At 42.2% G+C, this 27909-nt stretch overlaps 1 long non-coding RNA gene across 1 annotated transcript; it reads right to left on the minus strand.

Moving 5' to 3' along the window:
• Positions 1–17462: 17462 nt before the first annotated feature.
• On the minus strand, positions 17463–18788 carry LOC308388233. The gene is made up of 4 exons (XR_013970067.1): positions 18698–18788; positions 18203–18362; positions 18031–18098; positions 17463–17945 (listed from the first exon to the last, which is right to left on the minus strand). It is a non-coding gene; the product is annotated as an uncharacterized lncRNA (long non-coding RNA).
• Positions 18789–27909: the final 9121 nt, after the last annotated feature.

Here is a 27909-nt window from a genome sequence, read left to right on the forward strand (position 1 = left end):
CATTAAATGAACATTTAAAAAGTCCTCAACCTTCAACCCTTAAAGGACTTTATTAGAAAACAGACCTGACTTTGTTTATTTCCTACCGCATCTTTCCACCTGGAATTTATTCATAAAAATCTGCGATCAGGTGGAGGGTTTTTAAATTTGAATTTTAGTCATTTTTCATGTGTTGATTTGCGATCAAATAATCCTTTTACGTTTTTACCTTATCACCTTATACCCTTTTTTCCCAGCAGAGGAAACCTCATTGAAATGCAGACACCTTGAAGTTCCCTTTGCAGATCTTTATTTTCACACTGAACTCGGTTCACTCCTGGTGTCACAGACACAAAGGTAAATGAACACTAAACGACCACAAAACATGCAAAATATTTTAGCTTTAGCGCTCACGGCAAAGCTCCCCATCAGCCATCATCACGACCATGCCAAGCTCACATTGTCTTTAGTTTCTACTGAAAGAGCAGAAAACAAGCACTGTGAAATGATTAACCCTCCTGCCTTCTTGGGACCTTTTTGTGCCACTGCTATGTGTTAAATGGCTGCCATTTCCACTGTGTTCAGTGGAATATAACCAAACTTGCCACAGGATAGTTTTTACCTGTCAATGTTAATATTCCAGTGTGAATTCCTTAAATCAGCCTAAAATGGCTGAGCAGCAGAAATCCCCACACCCATCACCCTGGGGACCATTTTCTGCCCATTGACTTCCATTATAAACGCTATTTTTCAACCCCAAATTATCATCATATGATTTTATTTTTTCTTCTTTTCTTGGATGTCAATGAAGACTCAGGGCCTTGAAGTTTACATTTTTAAATTGCAAAAAAAAATGCAAAAAAAATAATGGCAGGTCAAAATGTATGTTGGTGCCAATCTTTGGTCCATCTAAAGGCCTACTTATAATGACAATCACATATTACTTCAACTGGTTTTTTGTGGAAATATTTAGTTTCGTTTTTTGGTTTTTGGGGCTTATAACACAGGGCGCTCATGTAATAACACTGGGATTTGAAGGGTTAAAACAACGAAAATATAATTAAAACTTTACATGAATATTTCAGGGAGAAGTAGTTTTACAAGGTTGGCTAATGAAATGAAATGAAAGTTCTTCTGGATGATACTTAGACAGAATAAAAGCCCATATGCAGCCACGATAGAGCTGTAAGCCTCAAACCCAGCAGCTGATCACAGCTGGTCTACTGGAGGTTCCCCAGCTGCTAAGCCAAACTGTGGCCATGCAACTCAGGTTTGTGCTCATCTGCTGATCAGCATGCCGACCAATCGATACACAACGAAAACCCCAGAATACCTCTACAACCTGTCTGAAAGGAGACTGGAGCTTCATTTTCTGCCTTCATGTGTGAACTTGTTAATTAAACAGCTTCATGTTATCCAAAGCGCCATAATCTCCAGACACATCTGAGACATCCACGACTGCCGGGGAATGCCCCAAACCCACAACGCTCACGTTTCACATCGAAATGAATCTTTCTTTCATATGTGCTGTCACAAAGATGGGACCAAATTAGAGCTGGAAAAAAATAAAAACTCTCAATATTAAGAGATCCTGAAATATGACTGAATTTGAATGCACTGCATTGATCTTTACTACATACACTCTCCAATTATTTGTGAACAAACTAACCTGCAACAGTCAGTGGAAGCCAAACGGATCAAGCTTGTGAGGGCTCGAGTTCAAAATCACAAATTCTTGTGAATCACGTGACCAACATAGAAAAACCCCACAGCCTCACAGTTTTACTGCCCGCCGCCGTCTACCACCTGTTTCTTTGTTTTTGCAGAAATTTAAAGGGACATTTTATCTCCAGATCAAATCTAAATACACTCACAGCCACATTATTAGGTGCACCTGTTCAATAGCTCGTTCAAGCAAATATCTGATCAGCCAATCACACGGCACCAACTCAGTGGTGAAGATGACTTCCTGAAGTTGAGCTGAGCATCAGAATGAAGAGGGAAGGTGATGTAAGTGGTGTTGGACATGGCTCGCTTATTTGCCTCTGAATATTTCAGAAACTGACGATTCAAATTAGTTTTATTTGTATAGCGACAAATCACAACAACCGGTGCCTCAAAGTAAAGACCCAACATTTACACAAAGAATACAGAAAACACCAACAATCGTGTGACACGAAAATCTCAAAGGTTTACGGAGGAAGGTCAAGTATACACAGGTCAAAGAGAGCAGCCAGGCTGCTTTGAGCTGATAGGAAGGCAACGATAATTTAAATAACCATTTGTTCCAACCAAAGTATGCAGAAGAGCATCTCTGAGCACAGGAGCAGCTGAGCGGCTCACAGAAACTGGAAAACAGAAGATTGGACAAATGGTCCTGATCAGCAGTTTGTGGTCATGATGTGGGGATACTTACAGTCCCATGTGAGTATCGTTTAAACTCCACAGCCTTCCTGAGTATTGTTGCTTTGTGACCGCACTGCACAATCTTCTGATGTCACAAAGCTCAGATCATCATCATCAGTTTCTTCAACACGATGATGAGTTCGCTGTCACCAGATGTCCATCTAGATTACAGATTCCCATCGTGGAAGCAGCCGACAAATCTGCAGCGACTGTGTGATGCTGTCGTGTCAACAAGGAGGAAAATATCTGAGGAATTTTTCCAGTGACTTGTTGAATCTGTGCCACAAATGATTAAAGCATCTCTGAAGGGAAAATGAGATCCAACCTGGGGCGTACCTAATAAAGTGTCCAGTGAACATATTTCCCCTTATTCTTGATGGGTTTACAGTAAACTGTCTACCTAATTTTATAAATAATGGAAACAACTGACACACCTTATGGAGCTCAAAGTGCACATAAATAAATAAATAAATAAATAAATAAATAAATAAATATTAACATTTCTTTTTGTTTCTTCAAATGACAGCACGGTTACTTAAAAGCAGATGGTAGATCAAGAAAGCAGGAACAAAATAGTTCCTACGTAAATGTGTATTTTTATTCTTTGCCAAGTCAAATGAATTTTTGAAAGTTTTACTGATTTCTTTATTTTTCTTCCACGTCGAGGCGTTTCCACCGTCTAAACACACCAACAGCTCTGCGGCGTCGGGAGGAAACCAATGATTCAAGTGGTTTTGGTGTGGTGTGTCCTGGAGCTACGGTGGATTCATTTATTCATCTCGAAGCGGTCTGATATGTGAAAGGGGGCTGTCACAAACCAATTCAGTAAAAAGTAAATCAATAAACCACCGTTTATAAGAGCTGTTCCCCATTTGAACATCTTTGGGAATCTGTTTCTCAGTGGGATTAAAAGAAACAGCAAAAAAGAGACACAACCGTTGTTCTCTCCGGAGACACAAACACACGTTCTCAGATGCATTTCCTGCCCTGTTGTCTCATCCTGTTAAAGGCCCATTCCACTAATCCCAATCCTGAGCTTTTAAAAGCTTTTGTAACAGAGACCTTTTCTCCGGCGGCGCCTCGGGCTTCTTTAATCCACAATAGTCCAGATCACAGGTCTGGTTTCAAACCAAAATACAACAGACGGGGTTCGTTTGAGAAGCGGTTCCTCTCAGTGAGAGTCATTGTTGTAAAGTTTGTTACTGACGTGCTGTAAATGGCTAAATGTGACAGACAGAGAAGCTGGAACAGATCCCGAGGATAGAAGTGTGTGTTTGTGCAGGCCGGAGGACTGATGAGCTGATAAGATAAGCCTGAGTTTAAGTCACAGCATGATGCTCACACCTGATCCTCCAGTGTTGGCCCAGATGTTTAGGCCAAGTCGAGACTCTCTGAATCACAAGAACCACAATGATGCCACATATGATGACTGCTGTCAGGATGAAGGCGGACAAAGTAACTTTGGGATTTTTCTCACCTGTAAAAAACACACGAGGAACACATGCCGAGCTGTCCAAAGTCTTCAAACGAGTCACACAGGTTTGGCAGGGACTCGGATGTCCCACAGCAGCATCGCACATTTGCAGCTCTAGACATTAGACTGGTCCAAAAGTCCAGATCAGCTGGATCTGCATCGTGTCCAGCTAAGCTTTCAGTGAGTCCACGGTGAGCACCCAGGTGCCACCTGTCGCCCAAACCTGGAGGAGCATTTCCAGTAGTGAGGACACATCGGATGCATGAATCTAACAGAGAACTTTCCAGATGTTTTACCTGGCAGAAAATACGAAAGTAGAGACAGAGGGAGGCATGTAGGAGCATGCTAAACACACAGACACCGACAAGGAAACCCAGAAACGCGTGCATTCAATGTTTCAGACGTGCATATTTCAAAGCGTAGAGATAGATGAGCACACCCTAACGTCACCTGGAAACAGAATGAAATCTGAACAACTTTCGACCAGTTCAGCTGTCAGATTTGTGCATCTCCCCATACGGAAAAGAAATAGAAAAAACTTATAAAAGACATCAGATGTGGCCTGCTTCATAAACTGAATCATTGAAGGCTTTACTCATGAAAGTGGCCACTTTTCCATATGGGTTATTACCTCTGACCTTTTAACCTCCTGAGTCCTCATAGTTTGTTTGCTTTTATTCACCGACTAAATCACATTTGTAACTGAAAAAACTTCTTCATGAGAAATCCCCACGTTGTTCTTTAAAGTCTCCCGACTGCTGCACGCCGCTCACAGCAGATAATTCAGGTGAACGTAGATGTCAGCAGCAGGTAAAGTGTGTGTGTGTGTGTGTGTGTGTGTGTGTGTGCACGCACTCGTGTGTGAGAGATTGGCGTAGCTGCATACCTCTTAGGGTCAGAGGTGTCTCCCTGGGTTTGATGCCGACGCACTCTGGCAGGTGCTAAAATGTGTTTCAGCCTCACCTTGTGCTACCTGAGGCTGAGAGACACACACACACACACACACACACACACACACACACGTTTAAACATTTGAGTGAGAACGCTCCATGTGTGGCTTAGCGTTGGCCAACAGAGCTCAACCGTGCAGTTCCAGATTTATAAATCCCATTCCTGTTCTGATTACGAGCCACAGCGCTTCAATCATACAGAGTAGACTGAGTACGAGCTACGAGCCTGTACACACACACACAGGGACACACACACAGGGACACACACACACACACAGGGACACACACACACACACACACACACACACACTGCAAAATATAACCAAAGTTTCATCACAGCACATATAACTTCAGTTGTACAACACTACAAGGCAGGAAGATGTTTTAATAAACTGGAGGTTGTTTGCTGTGGATTTGCAGTGCATTATGGGAAGAGCACTTCCTCCACTGATCTTTTCACGCTTCACCTCGTAGCAGGTTAGTTTGACTCGAGGCTTTAAAAGTCTTTACAGAAGGACTTCCTGAAACATCATCAGAGAAAATAAAAATATACTTCACTTCCAGAACCGGAGTCCTTCAAAGATCAGGAAGTGGATGCTGAGCTCCAAACAGCTGGAGCTGCAGATATTTTTACCGTAACGTAACGTTCATAGTTTCATACACTACAACACAGTTTGGTTTGTTTGTCATTGGAAGCAAAAGAAGGTTTAACGAAGGCCGAAGTGCAAAAACACATTATGTACACATCAGTATTTCAGTGTTATCAGTATTAAACATTGATAACACTTAAATACCGATGTTTCTAATGTCAGTCTTAATATTTATTGCATTCATTAATAAACTGACTTTTTTACTCTTGGTGTATTTGTGCTACGCTAATCCTAAACCACAGTCGATAAACTTGCCTTAAAATAAAAATGTAAAGTTTATTTTTTTACATTAAATTTCTTCGTGAATGTAAATCAAGTGAAACTGACAAGTAAACTATAAACGATCCCTTTGCCACGATAATTATGTTCCAGTATTTCGTTAGATGAAACGGAAGGAGACATTTATTATGTTGAGTCTCGTTGTGCCAAAATAATCAGAAGTTGTAATTAGGAGTGAAAGCTGAAACTGCTGATGTCATCGTGTGGTTGTTTGCGTCTGCGTTACTGTAATGTTTAATACCTGTTACACTCATTACCTCACAGATCTTTGATCTGCAGTTGGACCACATACTCTGTATAAGGACCTGCTCACACATATTTATACAGTACGCACAGCATCGTATATGAGAACGTGTTCAGTCAGGCTCGCTGTCGTCTCTGCGACCTCCAATCTCTTTGGAAAAAATAACATGTCATGTTTAATTTATGGGATGAAATCAGACAGTATGTAAGAGGTTACACAGACAGCAGAGCTCGTAGATTATTAATATGAAAGCTAACATCTGCATTGCTTTCAGAAAAGGAAAACCCTAATATGGGCTGAATCTGCTCAAAGCAGCTTTCCTTGTCAGGCTGTCCTCAGTGGACTGATAGGATTAACTTCTGATGTGTTCTGGTGGTTTCTTGTTTTCTGCCACCTATTTCCTGTTCCAGAGGTGGATGCTTGTGTTAAACATCACTCTCGGATGTATATGATGTCACAAAGAGCATATATCCCTCTATGGCAGGGGTGGGGAACTCCAGGCCTCGAGGGCCGGTGTCCTGCAGGTTTAAATGTGTCCTTGATCCAACGCAGCTGATTCAAATGGCTTAATGACCTCCTCAACATGTCTTGAAGTTCTCCAGAGGCCTGGTAATGAACTAATCATTTGATTCAGGTGTGTTGACCCAGGGTGAGGTCTAAAACCTGCAGGACACCGGCCCTTGACGCCTGGAGAGGTCCACCCCTGCTCGATGGTCACTACAGGCACAGAAATACAGTGACCCACACCTGCTGTTCAAACTGCTTGTTTTCGAAGGACAGCCACTCAGAATCAGGTCAGCTGAGGATGAGCTAAAGTCCTGCCTAAGGATATCAGAGATCAACGATGGTCAAAGTGACTGGCGATACTCGCCAGCGAAATCAGACATGAGCTATCGGTTTCTATTAACATCATTATTAAGGTATTCAGAATAAAACTAATCTGCCTCGCTATAGTTTCATGCTGATTCTCCACATGTAACCGACACTTGCAACACAGACGGGTCCCGGCACGCTCCTGCTCGCTTTGAACTTCGAACAGCTCTGCGGCTCCATCGTCATCATCAAAGGACGGGAAACAAAAGGAGGATATTCCGGACTCTTGTGCTGATTTTTAAACTGCAGCTCAATCTGACGGCATTTGTAGACACGCTTGTTTGTCTGGCCTCAAATGACAACAAATCTTAGCACTTAATACATCGTACGGTGTTGTTTCAACAATTCTTAATGCTTGGTGCGAGTAAAAGTATGACACGGGGAGCTGGAACCCGAATAAACATTTTAACTCCTGCTGCTGTTTTTGAATAACATGAAATGTAAAATTCATACATGATTAAACAAAACGAGCAGACTACAAGGAAGAGCTCACTCGGGAAGCAAAATCTAAAGAATATATGAGTAAAATTAGAACGTTTAGTGCTCAAAACATAAGTTTCATGGCAGGTTTGTTATGTGTCAGAAATCTGCATTAAGAAGCAAACAGCACAAGCTCACGAGGGTCCATGACAGAAATCAGGGGTTTTATTTGTGCTGCTAATTGAACAATTTAACATGAGAGGGTTGGTGCACTTTTGGAGCTTCTAGAGGACATAAGAGGAACTGCAGGTTTAGCACCACGTTAACCTTCCTCTGGTCTTCAGGTTGGATGTTTTCTAGGTTCTCACCACCAGCAGCACCACCACATCACAGTGCTGGCGAAAATGAAGAATCTTTTGGCGTGAAGCGAAAGAGCTCCTCGTCTCAAAAGCCTTTTTGGTCCATGACCTGGACCAGGAGCCTGGTGGACGCTGACTTCCTGTCCTGTTAAAGAGCTGCCAGTCAGCGGAGCAGCTGTCGGTTTACAGCGGAAGCTGCGGTCGGATATTTTACACCGTCTTTCCTGGAAACCCAACACTGCAACGCGCAGCCGAACAGCAGGAGGGAGGAGAGGGAAAGTTTTCGCTCGTTCCCTGGAGTGGAGAGAAGATGAATGAGGGAAGAAGGGGAAAAGTTCATGATGGGGTGATAACGAGGTCGTCTACAGACGCTCAGTGTTTGAGTTCACCCGTATGTCATCATGTAGATTTATTTTCAAAGTGCAGTCGTGAAGATTATGAAGCATGCAGATCTTAACTCAAATAAGCAGCTTGTAGAGAAACACCAACAGAAACATGGATGTCTGAGGAAGATGGATCATAGAGATGGAAGATTTCATCTAGTAAATACAAAACAAATATTTATTTAATGATAATTAACATATCTGAAAATCAAAGTGGTCATGAAGAAACTGGATCTTCTAAATTGCAGTGCGTGAAGAACAACATATTGCTCGTGTCCACAAACACGAGTCTCACAGCTGTTCAGTCAGGAAATATCACCTACGTGTGTTTGATTTATCTGGACACAATTTTCGAGTTTTAAAGGACTAAACAGTCTGAATTTGGATGTACGAGGGGCTGAGCAACACAAGCAAAGACATCTTTTTACGTTTTGCCACAACATCGGGCTGTGATCTGTAAAAATATTCTGCGTCTGGAATCCGTCCCATGGATGCTGTCGCATTATTTAAAGCAGATAAGCGAAGCCGTTTGATTCCAGCAGGAGACGAATCCGTGTCCGTTCTCTCCTGTCGTCAGCAGCTCCCTCCGGGGAAGCTGTTGGTGTGTGTGGTGGAGAATAAATGTTGTGAACCTGTTTGCCTCCTTGCATCTTCTCACTTCACCGAGAGCGTCTGAATCTTTGAAATCTGAGCGTTGTGTCATTTTAGCCCCAGAAAAAAACATTAAAATGAAGACTAACGCTGAGAGTTTAGTACGTAAAGTAGCAGAAAATATTGAGCACACGGTTTTATTAAACAGTTTTATTAAAGCTTAAAGATGGAGGTGTAGTTCAGCAGCTCTGTAGCTAACTGCAGTACCTGAACTGGACCTCTGTTTGTGCTGTCGGAGCCTCCTGGAGCATTTATCTGTCTCTCTATATGACTTTCGGTGAGTAAAATATTATATTTGGACATTAGTCAGCAGGTTGGATCAAAATTAGCTGTACAGCTGAACACATAAGGTCTTGCTAACCAAGCTAGTGACTGTTAATGTACCTCAGCACTCCATGCTTTCGTGCAGACATCATGATTCTGGCTCCAAAAAACACAACATGAACAGTAATGGTAGTTTGGGAGTGTAGACACTGTGCTCCTGGTGTCCTTTACTTACACTCCAAGTGTCAGAACACAAACATTTTCAGAAATGACCGTCACTTTGATCTAAACTACACACCTGTGCAGGTTTGTAATTGCATCTTGCACGGCTGTAATGACAAAGTCCGTCCAAAGTCAAACACAAAGACCTACATTTGCTTTGCAGCTTTTAAATATTCTCAGTTTTACATGATGATCATGGTTCATACTTCACATAGTGCTTGGAAACATCTGGCTGATGTGTAACTGGCTGTGCAGCCATCGCTCAGGATGTACTCAGAAAAATGTGGTGCTTGTTGTTTCCACCTGATCGTGCTCTCGCGTCTCATGATGACATTTAATGGTTTTGTATAAAGCAGAGGTGATGTGGAAATGTAATCGCTTTTTGGTTTCAACGGCTTTGAAACAATTATCCAAAATAAGGTGTTAAATGCAGCAAAGTGGACAGATTGAATCTGCGATAGAGAAATGTAGAAACCCTGACTACGGGAGGGAGGAAGGTGAGTAAGGTGAGGCGCACTGGGTTTGACCCTCGGGGCAGCCCAGGGGTGAGGGGCTGCACCAGGACTACCGGTGGTCCACTTCCTTATCTTTCAGGCGGAGCGCCCCGCCGAGCCGGTAGGCCGGGGGTATCGGGTTCGGGCCAGGGCGAGAGGTCGTGACCTCTGCCGGGAGCGAGGGCTACTGTTCTGCTCCACTCGAGCTTATAAAAGAGACGCCTGTTTTCAGAGAGGGGAGGCGGCGGCGGCGGCTGGTCGGATGTTTTACACACATGAACACACACACACACACACAGTGAAAGTCTTTATGTAATAAGGATGAAGCCAGAAGGTTCACCTCCTGAACATTAGCACATCGGACTTCTAGAAGTTTCTAAGAACTCTGAACCTTTTGTCAGGTTTTTTGCATGTTTGAGTAAAACTTCATTTCATCATGACAGTAAAAAAGAAACAGTAATTTCCTGTTGATGAAGTTGGGGAACACCTCGTCTCTGTGTCTCCCACCTTGTTTCCATTCTTCTTGTTTGGGCATGTTTGGTTTCCATTACTATTAAAGTATCAGCATCCCGCACTGCAGCATGTCCGATCTTTTCACTTCTGCCTACAGCAGTTTGAGCTAGTTTCAAGTCACTAATGTTCATTAAACAGCAAATCCACAAACCGCAGTTCCTTTAACATCCACTTGAGGCTGGCTCCAAAAATTAGTCAGTCCATGCTCGGAGACAAACAGTGAGGCTTGATGTGCAGCTAGCTGTACCAACAAAGAGTAAATGAAGTCTGTCCTCCAGTACTGATGAGATAAAGTCACAGATATTATTATTTAATAAAATAAAATGAAGAAAAGCAATAACCCCCAAATGTTGGTTTCTATGTGATGATCCCACTCAGCCAGTTATAAAAGATGGACGGAGCCTCTCCTTCTGAAACGTGGCGCCACCAAACAAGTGCCTTAAATCTGTTTCCTTTCTAATGGCCACCAGGGGGCGACTTCACTGGTTGTCATGTAAGTTTATGAAAAAATTGCCATATTTCTACTTTGATCTCTGACCTCAGTAACCCGTGGTTAGTTTATGGTCTTAATCTCAAGTCACATTGAAAACAACTCTGCGCTCATCTCGTAAACCGTGGTCCGTTAACGGCGTGCAAAATGCTAATAAAGCAGGATGTGCTGCAGACACGTTGCTGATGTTTCTACTCGTTGCAAGATGATTAAAACTAACTTCAAAGCTTCCCCCGGGGCTACACTAACCTGTGGGTGATGTCTAACAAAGCTAGCATTAGCTGATAAATTATCCACCCTTGTATCTAAATCTGTTAATCCCTAAACCCCTGAAGGCAAAACGGCGTGGTGCTGACCTTGAAGCTAATACGCACCCCTTTTTTTATCAATTATTATTGTGTACAGTGTGTCTGCAGTTCCAAAGTTAAAGAAATTTGAGCTTTTTATCTACAAATTTCTAAATCAAAAGGTAAATAAAGTAAAAGTGACACAAACAAAAATCAGAATACAGTCAAACTATTGTGTCTGTCATTTTGTGTTTTTAGCAACAACAAGTGGTCAGACACATCCTGATATCAACTTTCTGTGCATATAAATAACACTCGTATAGTTTTTTGGCCTCTTGTTCTTATCCATGCACATTATTTCTGTATTTATCTGTTTATCTTTCTATTTTTTTATAAAATCTCTAATGTGCTCTTTCCTCCTGATGCTTGTGCTGCTGTAACTTGCGCATTTCTTCAGTATGAGAATAACATAGTCTGTCCAGAGAAAGATTTGAAAAGGGCTTCATGTGAAATGTTAAAAATCCCGAGCGTGTCCTCACCGTGCTCCTTGTGTGGTCTGGCCTCTCCGTCCTCAAGCAGAGCTGTGACGAAGGCTCTCAGGGGACATCTCTGCCACCAAACTCGCCGTGTCACCGAACCTCTGCCGTGGCCTCGGGGCTGACATACCTGACAGCGGGAAATGACCACTCCACTTACTTACGTCTGCGAGCGTTTAGAGGCAGCTTTCTTTGTTTACTCTGATGAGGGAGTAAACAGAGGAAGGAGGAAGTGTCCTTTATTGTGAGGGAAGAGTGTCCATCGAGCCCTGCAGTCACACATGGCACACAGTAGGACCACCTGTTACACACACACACACTTTTGAGGGCAAAGACGTGTCCTCGGGCTACAATGACTCCAATCAGTGCTGAGCTGGATCAGCTAAGGTGTGTGAGTTAAGTTTACAAGCTGAGATGACGTTCGCAGTGAATCACAAGGTAAGTATTTACCCTGTGGTTTGAGTTTGGGTGGGAACGTGTGTGTGTGTGTGTGTGTGTGTGTGTGTGTGTGTGTGTGTGTGTGTGTGTGTGTGTGTGTGTGTGTGTGTGTGTGTGTGTGTAAAGAAAGACACACAGGTGTGTTAAATGTGGCACAGACTCTGTTAGGAGGATCTGTTAAATTCCTCCTGAGTTCAACGCTCAAAGTCAAACACGTCTCACGCGACAATATTAAAAGTTCATAAAGTTAGAAAACACTCGAGTTTGCAGATGATTGTACTGCTGCGCTGGTGTGGTGGTGGAAATGCACGGAGCTGCGTTCAGAGACACTTTTCTGTTTTAACTGCAGCCAATGTTCACAATGTCACAGCAGATCATCCCAGCTCAAGTTTGCTCCGTGTTCATCTTCTTCTTCCTGCCTCACGATGGCGTTTATCTCGAGCCATCTGAAGCTCTCAGCATTAGCCCTTGTTGAGAACTGGTCAGGCTCTGCAGGTACAATGGTTCCAACCACCAATTGGTAGGTTGGTAGCTTGTATTTGTATTTAAACCAGCCCCGGTCAGTGTTTGTAGCAGTGACCACCCATGAAACAAGAGCTTAAAAAAAAGGAGGAAACATTGGTCGTTTAACCAAAACTATGATCTTTTTCTAAACTATAACAAGATTGCAGATGTGTGTAAACATTTGTCATGTGTATGTGTGATGGCTGCAGTTACAGCCGCACATATTGTAATAATCTACCAAACATCAGTGCGACAATAGACTTACACATAACACTACACTTGTGTTTTTCTTTCTTTAAATACAGGATTTCATTTACAGAGAAATACAGCCTTGGTTTTGGTTTAGAATTAATTTACTTATGCAATCACGTAATAAAAAAAGTGCGCACATTTTAGTTTACACTGGTGGTGGAAAAGGGGCGGAGCAAGCCTATATGGAGACCTTCAGATTGGGTCATACCACAACTCTGGACCATGGGGGGGAAATTTAATTTGTTAGTTAGTTTCAGTCAGGTTTTTGTGTTTTTTATCCCTTTTTGTGTCTTTGTGGGCGGATCAGCCACTATTTAAGTTTCCTCTTTGTCTCATTTAGGTCAGTTTGTTTGAGTTAGTAACATTGTTTGTTGCTTTGATCTCTTTTACGGACCAAAGATTTTAATATTTGTACAAATTAACCAAGTTTTTTTGGACTTTAACCTGTGCCTGACTTTCCTTTACTCCTCAGTTCATCACAGTATGACTCGAACTTGGATCTGTGCAGAGGGCATTGAATTCACTGGTACCACCAAGTGCACAGCACCACTTACATGTACATGGTCACAAACCAGCACACATGAGAGCGGACAGAAGATAACTTTGTTTGAAGATAACTTTTGTTGTAAACCAAAGATGGTGATTATTTCAAACCGCCTTTAGTTTGTGTCTTCTGTCATTATGTGTCAGCTGGCCCACCTTCACTGATCCAAACATTCCTGGTATTTAGTTTTCCATATTTGTTTACGTGGACATCATAGCAGTGCGGTACAGTTTTCTTCTTTATCAGCTTTAGATGGGAGCTAGCTAACGTTCTGCTAAATTAGCTGAACCTCATGAAGCCTCTTTTTCATAAATACCCACACATGAAAACTGAAACAGTTTTAATATAACCTTTAAACATTTGATCAGGCTTCTGTGTTTGATTGTGAATAAAACATGAATTTATTACATTTACATATTATTGCATTCTGTTTTTATTTACATTTTACACAGCGTCCAGATTTTTTTGGATTTTAGCTTGTAGTGCGTCGCTGCTTTCCGTGGTTTCATTGTCATGCCTCCAAATTACTTTGGGACCAATCAGCAAGAGGAAGAACTGTGCAGCCATAAAATCATCATGTTCAGTATTAGTGCTGCTGCACTGAAACCATTCTGCAATCGTAAAGGTTAACGTAAAACCTGCTATCTTTACGTAATCATTAAAACTGCGATTTAAAGTCGTCACCTAAACTTTTCTGCAACTCGCCGCTTCACCATAATTCACTGCCCCTCTCTCTCTCAGCAGTGCCCTCCTCCCTCTCCTCCCTAATCCATTTATCATTTACTGTAGGAAGCAACCTGCCACTGGTGACTTATCTCTGCTCCACCCCCGACACACACGAGTTCACGAGCACACACTCAGTCCCTCCACCCCGACTGAACTGCAACTCAACACAAATCTGTTGGATGGCTTGGCAAAGCAGTGAGCAAATTTTTCACAAAAGCTGAAATATTTTCCACTTGCGTGAAGCGTAGACGGTAAGAAGGCTACCTTACCTTAAACCCACCACCAGGGGGCTACGCCTGCATTTGCAAAACAACTTTCAGCAGTTCAACTTTAGAAACTCCAACTCGTTTTGGCAGCGAAACTGCAGAGCAACAGGACAGCGTTGGCCTCTCGCAGACGTTGTGTCGTAGACCCTACATGCACGAAGTGGACGAAGACAGAGGAATTGCATTTTTTCACTCTTGATGCTCTTCTGTTAACAAACTAAGCTAACGTTGCTTCAGCTGTTGCACGGTGTGACGTAGAAAAGAGAATCAGAGTGGATTCAAACTGAACTGAATGCAGACAAACTGCTTCAAATGTGACACGTGGTCGCTGTAGTCCTTCAAGAAACCTCTGCTCACGTCACAGATCCGTGACGACCTGTCGTAACGCTCTGTCTCTGTCTCATTCATAAATTTTACTTCCAAAATGAATACAGTACAAGCAATGAGCAACCTGAATGTTGAGGTGTGTGTAAACTGAATAAACATCTGAACTCCACACCTACACACACCTGACTAGACCTCTACACTGTTCATTCCTGCCCCGCTGACCTCTGACCTCCATCTATCAGCTAACGTGCTACCTGCCCTACAGCTGTGTGTGTTTCCTGCTGTAAAACTGTTCTACAAGAATCACCTTGGCAATGACCCGGCAGCTCTTTATTAATGCATACCATACCCGCAGATAGCTCGTCCACTGGTGTTTGAATCCGAGTGTCAGTTACAGGACACCTTTAAAAAAAAAAACTACACTCGTGAGAGTAGAAAAACAGGCCAGAAGAGTATTTGTATGAGGCTACTGGAGCCTCCAGTGGACATTAGTGGAAGTGCAGCTTCAACCTAGCCATAATTGCAGCCAATAAATGCTAATAAGATACTTGCAAATACAAGTATTTGTTGGAAAAATGACCTTTAAACATCTCCTACGTGTTGTCCAGGCCTCAAGTGAACTTGATGGAAATTTTGTTTTCACACATTTGGATGTTTTAAGTTTTTAAACCTGATTTAAATTTTTTATAAGGCCTCGTTTGTCGTGTCATTGCTCGTCAGATCAAATCTGATGCTCAGATACAGTTACCTAACCGAATAACATACTTTAAATTCATAACGTAGTAGAAGAGTATTACAAACGGACGGTAAGAGTTTATTGAGTCTTATTGGAATAAGCAGCAAATTGCTTTGCTGCACAATCCAATATTGCCTCATTTACACGAGGCATTTTTCTGCCTTCAAGGCATTTTATTTTTAATAAAATGCTTTTTAAAAACATTTTTGTACATGTGTTTATGTTTTTAGGTTTCAACAGTTTAAAAGAGGCAACGTCCAAACCTCCTTATTTGTGTAACCAGTACCGTCCGGTTTTAAGTGTTTGTTTTCTAGAAGCTGTATAAATGTATTTTTGCCTCAGTATGTGTCTGTCCCATCCTGTCCCTCTGCTGCGGACGTAAAATCTGAGAGCTGTAATTACACCGTCTGTCAACTCCACCCTATCTGCTCCTACCCGTCTTCTGGTTAAACACAGCGTCGCTCTGTGACACACACCTGTAAGTTCAAACCTACAGATATTCAAACTCCTCTTCCGTGAGTGGCACGTCATCGGCCCGCATACTTCTGACATATTTTGGAGACACGTCAGCCTCAGAAGCAGGAGTCACGAGTCCAATGAAAGCTTCAGTTTAACACCGACACTTAAAAAAAAAAAAAAACGAGCAGAAACCGAATTTTGCTACTAATGTGAAAAATATTTTTTCCCTGTTCTGACCTTTCACAATAAAATCTTCCAACATGGACGCTGTGATTGCTGTGCTGAGAAACTGAATAAAATCATCAGTTTAATTCTTGGATTTAAATAAAATCTTTGAATGGAGAAATTTTTTGATAAAATGGTAAAAATGTCTTTTTTGTTTTGTGTATTTATTAAAGTGCTACACTCACTGTGGGAAAACAGTTATTGGAGGTGACAGCATGAATAAATTAGTCCAACCGTGTGCGATGAACTTACAACCCTGTTACCTTTGAAATGGTCCAAATTAGCTACTTATTTTCAGTATCAAGCCACAACTTCAAAGAAACTGAAACCTTGCTTTCATGTATGAATGTAACCAGAACACAAGCTGCTCAGGTGAGTCACCTGAACAGAGTCGCATCACTGATGAGCTGCAGGTGAGTCTCATCAGCGCAGACTGACTCAGAGAAAAGTGCTCTGTGAGCATTTAAGGGTTAATTTCAGACCTTCGAGCGATTGCAGTCTGAGTATTTGGAGACCGGTTGCCCCAAACCAGTTGACCCGTATGTTTGAGGGTCCTACACTCGACCAGTTTGTGTCTGCAGCTGTTTGAAATTGAATGTTTTTTAATAATATATAAATGATGTTGATGGGATCATAAATTAGAGGTGCCAGGTGGCTGTAACAGGTAACAGGGATGGGAATCGTGAAAAGTTTCTCACATTAGCAGAACCGATTTCGGTACAGATCGACAGATGACAACAGCTTCCCCTCAAAAATGACGCAGCGCCAGTTTGAGCAACTTCTGAAACAGGATGCAGCACGCCCAGTGGAATCACGGGCTGCAATCGGACCGAATCATAGCCACATCCGGGACGATCCCGGGGTTAGGGGAATGTTCTTGCTTACAAATGTGCAGTGACGTCATCAGAATGACTGCGTGTAATTTCTGCACCTTTTTCAGGAAATGATCAGGAAAGACGCTACAGGAACATTTGGTTTGATGTTGATGTCAAAGTCAGACTTTTCCCGAGAATTTCTGTGGAGTAAAAGCTGAAACCGTATGATTCACTCTACAAATGGACTTCTACTCTACCTGAGCACTCAAAGCACCTCATTCACCCACTCTTTATTTTCTAGGCTTTTTCTATAGAAGTGCTTTCTATCTAACATTCATACTCCGACACATACATCGGAGAGCAACTTGGGGCTAGTATCGTGCACAGGGTTATCTGGTATGCAGACCGGAGATTAGCAGATGACCTGCTCCACCTCCTGAACTACAGCCACCCCAAAATCTAGGAATGCATGCAGATAAACTTAAAGGTGTACTTTAATCATCAAACAGCCTCCATCAGGAGCAGACTGATGTCCCATCAATACATGAATTGGATAGTTGGATTAACTGTATGAACTGGTGTCAGGTAGGACGGAGCACCAGCCCTGCTCAGACTGACACAAACAGATGAGATGAGCTGCAGGGAAACGGCGAGAACAATGAGAGAGCAAAACACACGGGGAGCTGCCCCGCCTTAATCCCCTCCATGGTAATTGTATTGGAGAAGGAAGCCGTGAGTGTGTGTTTGAATGTGTGTGCGCTCTCCCCTGCTAGGTGAGGGAGGGTTGGCATCACTATGAAAGAAGAGGAGGAAGGAAGTTTGGCCAGCTCAAGAAAAGCTGATTTAATGAGAAAGTAAGAACCCTTAGAGACTCCTAATTTACTGGAAAACATGTTGTGGGTGATGGATGGCAGAGATGTGTTTGTGGCTGACAGATACCTCCACCAGCATCATGTGCAGGCTCTCTCTCTCTGGATCAGCATCCACAGGTGCAAACATTACATTACAGACGTTACATCAGCAAAACCCGACGTTCCACAAACAGCACAGAAGAACTGGCGTTTAGAAAATCAGCCGCCACTGCACCTTTAGGTCAAAAAACACCTCCGAGGTGGTTCAGGTCTCCTGGGTGCCTCCCCTTGCAGCAGAGAGGAACTTGAGCCAGGGCTGTATGGGAACCTCCAGGAAGAGATAGAAAACACTAATTTGAAGAAGAACTGGTACCTGACTTTGGAGAGCAGAACAAACTGGGTGGATGCCTCACCTGACTCGCTCTATGGCAGCATTATACTCTCTGTTATCCCAGTTTATGGAAACTTCAAATCCAACTCCCTGAAAATGAAACAGAAGCACAGACGAGTCGGTTTCAGAGTAATGGGGTTAAACAGTGGGCAAAACAGAAGAGTAACATAAGAATTAAAGGGTTAATGTCCCACCGGGGCCACCGTAGCTGGTATGCATGCACTCATGGGACTGTAAGGTGTCGGGATAAAAGCCTCCATTAAATCAAATATTTGGCAGGAGTCTCCACTCTGCTCTGCTCACCTCTGGCTCCACTCTGCTGTAACGTGATTAAGAATCAGGTTGATGAATCGTCTGTCAGGCAAAGTTAAAAAAGACATTAGGTATAGTGGTGGGAAATCAGTCACACGGAGAGGGAGCAAGCTGCAGGAGAATTAAACTGCAGCAAAGAACTAAAGGAGCAAAAGAAGCTAAACAGAAGGAAAAATGAGAGTAAAAGATCAAAAATCGGCAAAAAGCCAAACAATGAAAAGCAGCGTTCATCGGGTTCCTTCACACTTGGAGAGCTCACGTTTCCAAACAGCTACAGTGCTGAGCGGCCGTTTTTGTTTGCCCAGGCCTTCGGTGTGGGGTCAGCTGTCTGAGGAGGGAGAGGTCAGAGGTGAAGCCAAAAGAAAACTCCTCCTGACCTTCTGCTCAATGGATTCTGCTGCAGTCAGACACAACTTGTGTCTTCCTTCCAGCCCGATCAGCATCAGCCATCATCCTCTTAAATCCGCCTCTCTCGCCTGCATGAATCCTTAAATCCGTCTGCTGCATCCATGCGCCGATCCACTGACACCTACCCTCCGCTGAAGCTCTTCTTTTTCCCGAGACCGGAGGACTTCTGAAACCCTCCAAACACTGGGACGCTGTTTAAAGGTCGTCTGTTTTCTACCCTGAACTTCTAAAGAAGGGGTCACAAATCCTGAGCCCCCCATCCACGGATTCTAAAATCCACAGAGTGAAATGGAAAACAGGGAGTGCATGGACATGTCTGCTATTGCTGACATTGACCTAGCATAGCGCCGCTCACAGGTCTTATAGCAGAACATGAAATAGTCACAAAAAAGCAGTCTACTTTTTCATGTTCACGGACATGAATTATCATAATTTGTTTTGTTTGTTTGTTTGTGTTTAGCATGTGTTTAGTCTGATGCAGGATTTATGTATTACTCATGTTCATGGGCACAATTTTCCATGTTTTCTCTAACAGACAGCACAAGTACGAATTTCTGCAGGAAATATATTTTGATGAGATTTATACCAATTTATAATTATAAACCTGGGAGCTTTAAAGCCTAAATCTAAGCAGATGTGTGTTTTTGAGTAATAATGTATTTTAAAAAATGACACAAATGCCTCTTTGCTTAGGCTGCTGCCCCCGCAACCCGGCCCCGGATAAAGCGGATGAAGATGGATGGATGGATGGATGGATGGACACAAATGACACTACATCCCAACGTTTACTTACAAGTGAGAAATATGAGTTTCTTGTATGTGGACATGACTCGGTACACCTGAGACCAGACAGACAGTCATAATAATAATAATAATAATAATTATTATTATTATTATTATTATTATTATTATTATTATGATGATGTCAGAGGGTGAACTGAGGACGAGTGGCCGTTTATTGCTGTTGGTATAAAAGTCTTTACAAAAACAACTTTAAATATTATTTTAATGCACATAAATCTTGTTTTTTTATTGCTTCAGTTCATTTTTTTCACTCAGGTCATCACTGTAAAAAATGCAAACATGTAATAATTGCATTAATTTACACTTACATTTGAAAACGTATTAAAATGTTAATAATTTACAGCCTCTTTTCATTAAAGACATTTTTAATACGCACATAAAACCATCGATTGTTCGATGTTTTCTTCTGACTTTGGACTTTAGTCCAAATCATATTTTTTCATACTTAATAATCAGAAATAGTTTTTATTAACATTGACCTGAAATTATTACATTAAGGTGTTTTTAATTACTAACACAGAACTAAGCAAAATAACACAAAGTGTAAAAAGCTGTGATGTGTGGATCCAAAGTCCAAATTTTCCTTCTTTTAAAAACTGAAAATATGAATTTGTTGCACAGACACACAGCTTAGATCACACCGCACATGAAGAAACCAGAGAAATTTATCTTAAGGAAAGTGCAGAAACTGTAAAAACAACTTGTTAAAGTCGAGGTTCATGAACTGCTGTGAGACTTTGCTGCTCGAGTTTGTGGTGCAAATATGACTTTATTTTAGTGCACATACAGACTCTTTCTCCCTGGAAAATCTAGTTATTGCCTTATTTTCCTGTTGAGTTTATTCACCGGAGTCAGCAAGTTTCCCTTTGAAGCTATTTTTGCAGAGCATCTACAAATATTCAGACTCCAGGAAAGCCCGGCAACTTTATTGGCACAAAGGATTTCTATCAACAATAAAAATAAAAGATCCCCAAGAGAGAGCCATAAGAAGAAAGAGAGAACCCAAGCTCCCCAAAGCACAAAGTACAAAGTGCACTTTCTCACTGAGGGGCTTCGTGGGGGTTTAAACGCGTCTGATCGGGTCACGAATCTCACTCAACAGACAGACGACCGGGTCAACTTTCAGTTCAGGTAAGAGAAAGAAAAACAAGCAGCGCCGCAGCTTCTTCAGCTTCTCTCAGTTGGTTTCTTTTCACATCAGCTCTGCTGACACATGCAGGGATCCACCGAAGGGGTCAATCATACGCTCGGTCAATGCATTCCTTCCTTCCCCCCGAGCTTCTGTCTTTCTCTCGTTTCTTTTCTTCTTATGGGAGGCGGAGGGGTGAGGAAGGTGGAGGGGCTTGAGAAAACAAAAACCCTGGAAGAAAGAGAGCAGAGAAAGAGGAGAAGACAGAAAGAAAGAGAGGAGAGAAGAAAGAGGGTGGACAGAAGTTAGAGTGAATGTGTGTGTGTGTGTGTGTGTGTGTGTGTGTGTGTGTGTGTGTGTGTGTGTGTGTGTGTGTGTGTGTGTGTGTGTGTGTGTGTGTGTGTGTGTCAGGTAGCTTTCATCATGGGCCACCCCGTCATTCAGTATGATTAATGGGCTGCTCGGGGACAACCAGCGCGTTCTGAATGAGAAATATGACTACTATCTGCTAATTTGTTTAGCATTGAGCTACTTGGAGAGGGAGCTGTATGTGTGTGTGCTTGTATGTGTGCAACCACGTGCATCCATTTAAAAAAAGCCTAAAGGACGATGCTTTAGCCCGAGACTGCAACACAACCAAAGTTTGATTGACAGGCTGTCTGTCAAAAGCGGTCCAGACAGGAATGGGGAGGAGGGCGGTACCCCACGGTTAGTGATTTATTTCCAGTTGGGTTCCTACAGCTGTCAATCACTCGCACAATGTGCACCAGGGTGCCGTTCACCTACTGCTGTCTCTTTCTCTCTGTAAGATTCTTCAGCCGGCTCATAAACCACACACTCTCACACTCGGACAAACCTGCGGCAGCATCGGCTGCATCTTTAAATCACAGTAATTATGTGAAAATGACACCAGAGTAAGTGTGTGTGTGTGTGTGTGTGTGTGTGTGTGTGTGTGTGTGTGTGTGTGTGTGTGTGTGTGTGTGTGTGTGTGTGTGTGTGTGTGTGTGTGTGTGTGTGTGTGTGTGTGTGTGGTCAAGAGAGAAAGTTCAACAGTGCATGTTCCCTCCTATGTGAAGGTTTCAAGTTAGCGAGGAACTGTATACAGTAACTTCAGTGGACATCATAGTTAACCTCCCTATCCCCTCTGTGAGGCTGTAGGATGACAAGGATTTCTCCCAGCCAATCAGCAAAGCTCGCACCACATCTTCAACAGTGGCCCTGAGTGTTTCAAACATCCATGTTCTTCCAGAATTCTGGAAAATTTGAGGGTTTTGCCCCTACTACCTAATTCTTCAACTTAAAACAACAAAACAAAGAACTAAAGCTTTTGATCAGCACCATGGACAACAACCAGGGTCAGAGGTCAAAGGAATGGACGCGTCACATTATCCAAGCTTATGCTATAAATGCTCATGATCCTCTTAGAGCAGACTACCACAAGCCCAAACAGATCCAGTGGTGCTAAAGTAATCGTAACAGTTTCAACTGGACCAGCGACACAAATACTACAGCTTGAGTTTATACAGCTTCATAATGCAGGTGGTAACAATGTTTCAGTCCTCAAACAAAACGCAAACTGCTCACCCATCAAAACGCTCAGATCCTGGAGGTTTTCTCATCCTGGCTTCTTCTCTCTTCCTTCATTTGAACTTTGGTTTGCTAAATATAATTTAGCCCACGATGAGCTGAGTCTTAATCAGTGAAGAATAAAATGAGTTCATCTTTACAGCTAAAAAGAAAAGTGATGCTTTCACCACGTGGATCCATGACCATAAACACACAGTGAAACTTTAATAGTCTGTAGTATTCAATAGTTTATTGGATGACGCAGCATGTTCAAGCTACACATCCTGAAATATGCATTACAGCAGTTTTTATTAGACTTATATGGCTTATTTTAGTAGATCTACACCTAAATATGTGACTGTTTTCCTTCCTCTGCCAGTCTACCATAGAAAGAAAGACAGTGGACCTGTTTAAAAGAGAAACAAGGTGTTAATTCATTTAATAAAAACCATAAGTCTTTGTTTCTTAAAGATCATCTACGTGTCCGCTGTTCACCCCAAACACATCCAACCGCTTCATGTTATCGAGCCTAACTGGGAACACTTAGAAGACTGGGTTTGTTATTCAGAAGATACTGAAAAACCTAATTATTATAGATGTAACTATAAACTGTTAAGCCGACAACAGAAGCGATGTTTCCGGGATTTAGAAGAAAGCAGGTCAAGTAGCATTAAGCATGAAACACAAACCCACCCATTACTACGCTCCCGTGCTACTGAACACGCAAACAGCCCCTCAGCTGCTTTTCTTAACAAGACAATCACAAGTAGAACAAGTGAACGCCCTGCACGCCTGGATGACGCAGCCAAGACAGCGTGGAAGCGGCGCTTTGAAGCCGAGACGAGGAGATCACCCGGGATCACGGAGATAGATGCAGCGACACGCAACTCTTGAAACCAAAGTCAGAGTTGTGACAAGTGGTGATTAGCAGCATTTGTGTCTCTAAGCTCCACCCTGGGTCTGTCTCCAAAAAAAGCATGCACCCACCCTTTTTTCCGTTTAAAGCATGTTTGTGATCTGCGTGGTTAACGTCTGTGACTGTAAGGGCATGTTTGTTTAATGAGTGCATATGTGTGTTGTGAGATGAGTCCTGGTGACCGGCCTCCTGAGGGTGGCTCAAAGCTCCAAACTTTCCACGCTCTCTCAGGTTGAAGGTCCAAGAATAAGCATGTTTACAGCCTTCTACAAAAACAGCACTGATCTTTCTGGATAGTTCCGTCTGCATACCTACCATATGGCAGTGTGAGTCTGAGGCTGTTGCGTAGCACTGGTGCTGTAGCATTAGTGGTGTTGATCATGTTTTAAGATTCATACATTACTTTGTGCAATATTCCAGCTTCACCACAGGTGGAGAGAGTTGTTGTAAGAAGCATAACCCAACGGTTACCCAACAGGCGATGGGCAACGTCTTTATAAAGTATCTATAAAGACAACTATCAAAACGAGGTTGGAGATTTTTTTTAAAATTGGTATAAATCTCTAAGCATTTCTGGAACTATTAGGGTTTTTTGAATAGAGGCAACATTGGAAGATTTGTTTAAAGTTTCTGATGAGTTTAAAAACAAACATTTTTCTTCTTTTCTGAAAAGGTACTTTATAGAACATCAGAACATTTTGCATTGGTCTGTTTGTGAAATTTGGACAGGTTTCAAAGTCAGGGAATCTTGACAGGGATTTATAGAGATTTGTAACATGTTCAAAATAAAGAATATTCTTGGAAGACTGGCATGTACAGTGCTTTGAAAAGCAAGAACATTTCTAGAAGGGTGAGGCATGTCGAAACACCGGAGAGAATATTGTAAGGCGGTTGTGTCAAGTTTAGAGTGCTGGTATTTACTTTGAAAGGTGAGGAACAGGATTGGAGAGATTTGCTAATTTGTAGAATTATATTTTTGGAAAATTTGGAAATGTTGGGAAACACTTCTTGAAAGGTAATGCTTACAACCAAGCAGGAAACGGTGTCCTCAGGATATTAAGTGTCCTATAATATAGAAATCCCAGAAGTTTCGATTTGGTTAAGTCTCCTTTGTCTGCTAACACTTCAAATGGCACCAGGGGCACTTCTCAAGCCTTGTATAAGTATTGATTCTTATTGTGGAGGTCCAGATAGTGACTAAACATCAGATTAAAGTTTGCATGTTGAAAACTACAAAAAGAGCCTGTCCTTGTTTTACTCGTTGGTAAAGGCTTGCATGCTAAAGTTGCTGGAGTTTTGTAGGTTGAACTTGACCACACAGTGAGAATAAAAGCATTTTGCACATATCTGTGACTTCTGTTGATTTTTAAACCTACATATAACCCTTCCAAAGAGCAGCTCAACTAAAAACACAACGAACCACTAAAAAACCTTTTCAAGATCATTAAAAGAGGAACCTTATTTGGGGGATTTCCAACATTACCAGAATACTTTGCTGAGTCTTTTCCAAAATTTAGTCATCCACATGAACGTTAGCCATGTTTACAGATCATGTACAGTTAAAACCAGCTGACGTTAATGTAACGGCGATTCGTGGACGGCACATGTCGAGGTGAACAGCGAGGGCGTTTGGTCGGTGGACTTGACGCGGTGGAGGTGACTGTTTTTGCTCTGTGAGCTCTGCAGGAGCGGATCTGATCGGTGAACCATACCAGAGCAGAGTAATTGTCTCTTTCCTCCTTAACAGGATTAGAGCCCAGCAGTGTGGCGGGTTCAGGCCTCCAGTCAACCGTACGGCTGGAAGCCGCCCCAGACTGCCGGCTGGTCAACCGCTGGGGTCAGTGAGCTCCTCCGGGGTCTACATGAGAGAAACAGACAGAGGGAGGCCTGCAGTTTTATACTGTATGGCTGCAGCTTCAGTGAAACAAGACAATTACAGAGTTTTTCAGAGTGACACTTCAGGAGAAACTGATTGTAAAATATGTTCATAAAAGAATTAGAAACAGAGTTCAAGGTTGTGAAAGACAAAAGAAGACTGAACTCTAGAAAGACAGACAGTCCTCTGAATACTTGGCATGCTTCATGAAAATGAGCACTGCTTAAAAAGTGAAGTGATAGTGTTGGAGAGGAGATTTGGGGGAGGTTTCTAGAAAAGTTTAGAAAGTGAAGACACATTTTAGAAAATCTGGACACTTTTCAAAATAAAGCTAGAACGATTTAAAAAGCTGGAACATTTTGGTAAAGCCACAAAGTACATTTGAGAAACCAGGAAGGTTCAAAGTCAATATTATGGAGATTTGGTACATTTTCTTTTGTAAATCCAAGCAAGTGGCTGTGTTTTTGTAAGGGTTTCAAGGGGTGGCTGCCTGGGAAAGAAGAACAAGTTTAGAAAGCACCATCACCTGTTCGTCGGGGGTGGGGTGCACCAGCCAGCTTGCTCCTAGTGATGGTCCCAAACAGGGAGGGTTGCATCAGGAAAGGCATCAAATATACAGACCATCAAGAATGAGATTTCTATGCAGGATCGGCAGAGAGCCAGGTTAACGACTGCTGCTGTTGGCAGAAGGCAAAGATTGAAGGCTTGCTGAGGGTTGGTGTGACAGAGGATGTAAGATCTGCTAAAAAGCTAAATGTCTTACTTTCTAAAATAATCTTGGAAGGAGACGATATTTCTTTGGTAACTTTCTTGAAACTGTATTTTTTACAAAGTTGGAAAAGCAAGGATAAAAAAGAGGGAAAAGGTAGGACTATGTCAACATTTTTGTTGAAGGTTGGGTAAAAGAAATCTTGGAAAGATGGAGCATTTTTGGGAAAGTTGGGACGTTCTTGGCAAATTTCTACATTTATTTTGAAAATTAGACCATTTCTAAAAAGGAGAAGTTTATGGTCCAGTTTTATAATAATTAATAATTAGGACGAGTCTTTCTTGAAATCCGAACATTTCTGGAAATAACCCCGCCCCGCTGGCTCCGGTCCCCATGGCGACCCTGAGAATGGATGGACGGATGGAAACTGAGATGAAGTTCTAAAGTGAGATTATTATGAAAAGAGTGGGATTTCTGGCAGAAAACATTTTTTTTAATTCAAGAGTTTTTTTATTACATTTTTTTGTTTGTTTTAGTGAGAGTCGAGGCATTTATGGGAAATGTGGGCATTTTGAGGCAGTGCAGATATTTCCTAAAGCTATGCAAAGCTTGCTTTCCGTTCCCACGGTGACAAATGTTTGGAAAGTGCGAACGTGAATTTTTGAAAGGTTAAAAAATGTCGTTACGTTTAAAAGTTTATCACCCTGGTTTGAATAACCCCTAAACAGACACTTACATACACACTCATACACACACTAATGATGCTAATTACACGCAATTACTCGACATATCTTGTGCTGCTGCCCTCCAGCTGTTTAAGCGTGTAGATTCCAACCTCTGCTGAAGGCCTCACACTGAGTCTGTGTACTTTGACTTAAATGGCCATCCCACAGTTTTCAGACTTTTACTTGAAATGAGGAAAACTTTTTAAACCTAGTTCTCCATATTTTTGACTTCTTTCAAAACTAGCTTACAGGGAAGGGTTATTTAAATATACTACCATATATTAAACGCACTATGATTCTAAATGTGATAATAACTCCTGTGTAATGTCAGACGGCACAGATTCTAACTCTTCAATACTGATGCAAAAAAAGATGTGCAACTAAATTTGCCTAATAGCCGCTAGCTACGCTGCATGTGTATAACAGTGTTAGTTTACAGTGTTCGGCAATCTTGAAACTACGTAAATAAGAGCATATAAATAATCGATAAAATTATAGCATCATGTACCTATAAGTAGAAATATGCACAGACAGTTTACACAAACTGCCAGACGTCCTGGTTATAAATACATGGATCCTCTTCTAAAAGTGTAATAAATAAATGAATGGGTTTTTAAGCGCTTCTCACCTCACAGTGAGACACGAATTACAGAAGTCTAATTACAGTGTGCGTGTTTGTGTGGCGTTAGCGGCAGTTTTAACTCCCCGCAGACGTGTAAACTCTTATCTGCTTCAACATGTTTCACATTCAGTTTAGCCCAAAATGCAAATCAGCTCAACCTGTAACTTCAGTAAATGTTTGGTCCCGTCAGTATGGGTGAATGTGAAGGAGGTGAAAAACAAACCTAGTCTGTAAAACTGAGCTAATGATTGCATTTAGTGATGATGACAGCATCTTTTATGCTTGTCTGTTTCTCTGATTTCTTTCTGTTTACATTATCCTGTGCATGAAAGCGCTGCAGTATTTACACTGGCTGCTTTTGCGTCTTTTAACAGTTGTGGTTAGAGCACGCCTCACTTAGTCATAGCCACAGAGCTGCTACTCTCCTTTGCCGCCGTCTGTCTCTAAACCTGTTTCTGTGAAATAAAGGTGAATAAAACATCCTTATGTCCCACTCCCACAGACCAATGCAAACCCCGAGCTTCATCTTCATGGTTTGATTTCTGCTCGGTAAGTAGTTGCCAACCGTTTGCAGACAAGTTGTGACGGCTTTGACAACAGTCAGCAACCTGCAGCAAGGAATCCACCTTTTTGTCTTTTGACCTAAGAAACTAACTCTGCTGAAACTTAGCGCAGATTGCCCCGTGTGTGGGGCTGCATGGCGTCAACGCGTTAGCACAGTTAGCTCGTTAACGCGTTAGCGCCGTCCAGCCCCACGTACGGGGAGATCCACGCTAACACGCTAATGGAGATTTGCAGCGTCAATGCGGTTATGGGGTTAACATCATTTTAATG

The sequence above is a fragment of the Rhamphochromis sp. 'chilingali' genome (genome assembly GCF_963969265.1).
Source record: "Rhamphochromis sp. 'chilingali' genome assembly, chromosome: 20".
NCBI classification, from domain to species: Eukaryota; Metazoa; Chordata; class Actinopteri; order Cichliformes; family Cichlidae; genus Rhamphochromis; species Rhamphochromis sp. 'chilingali'.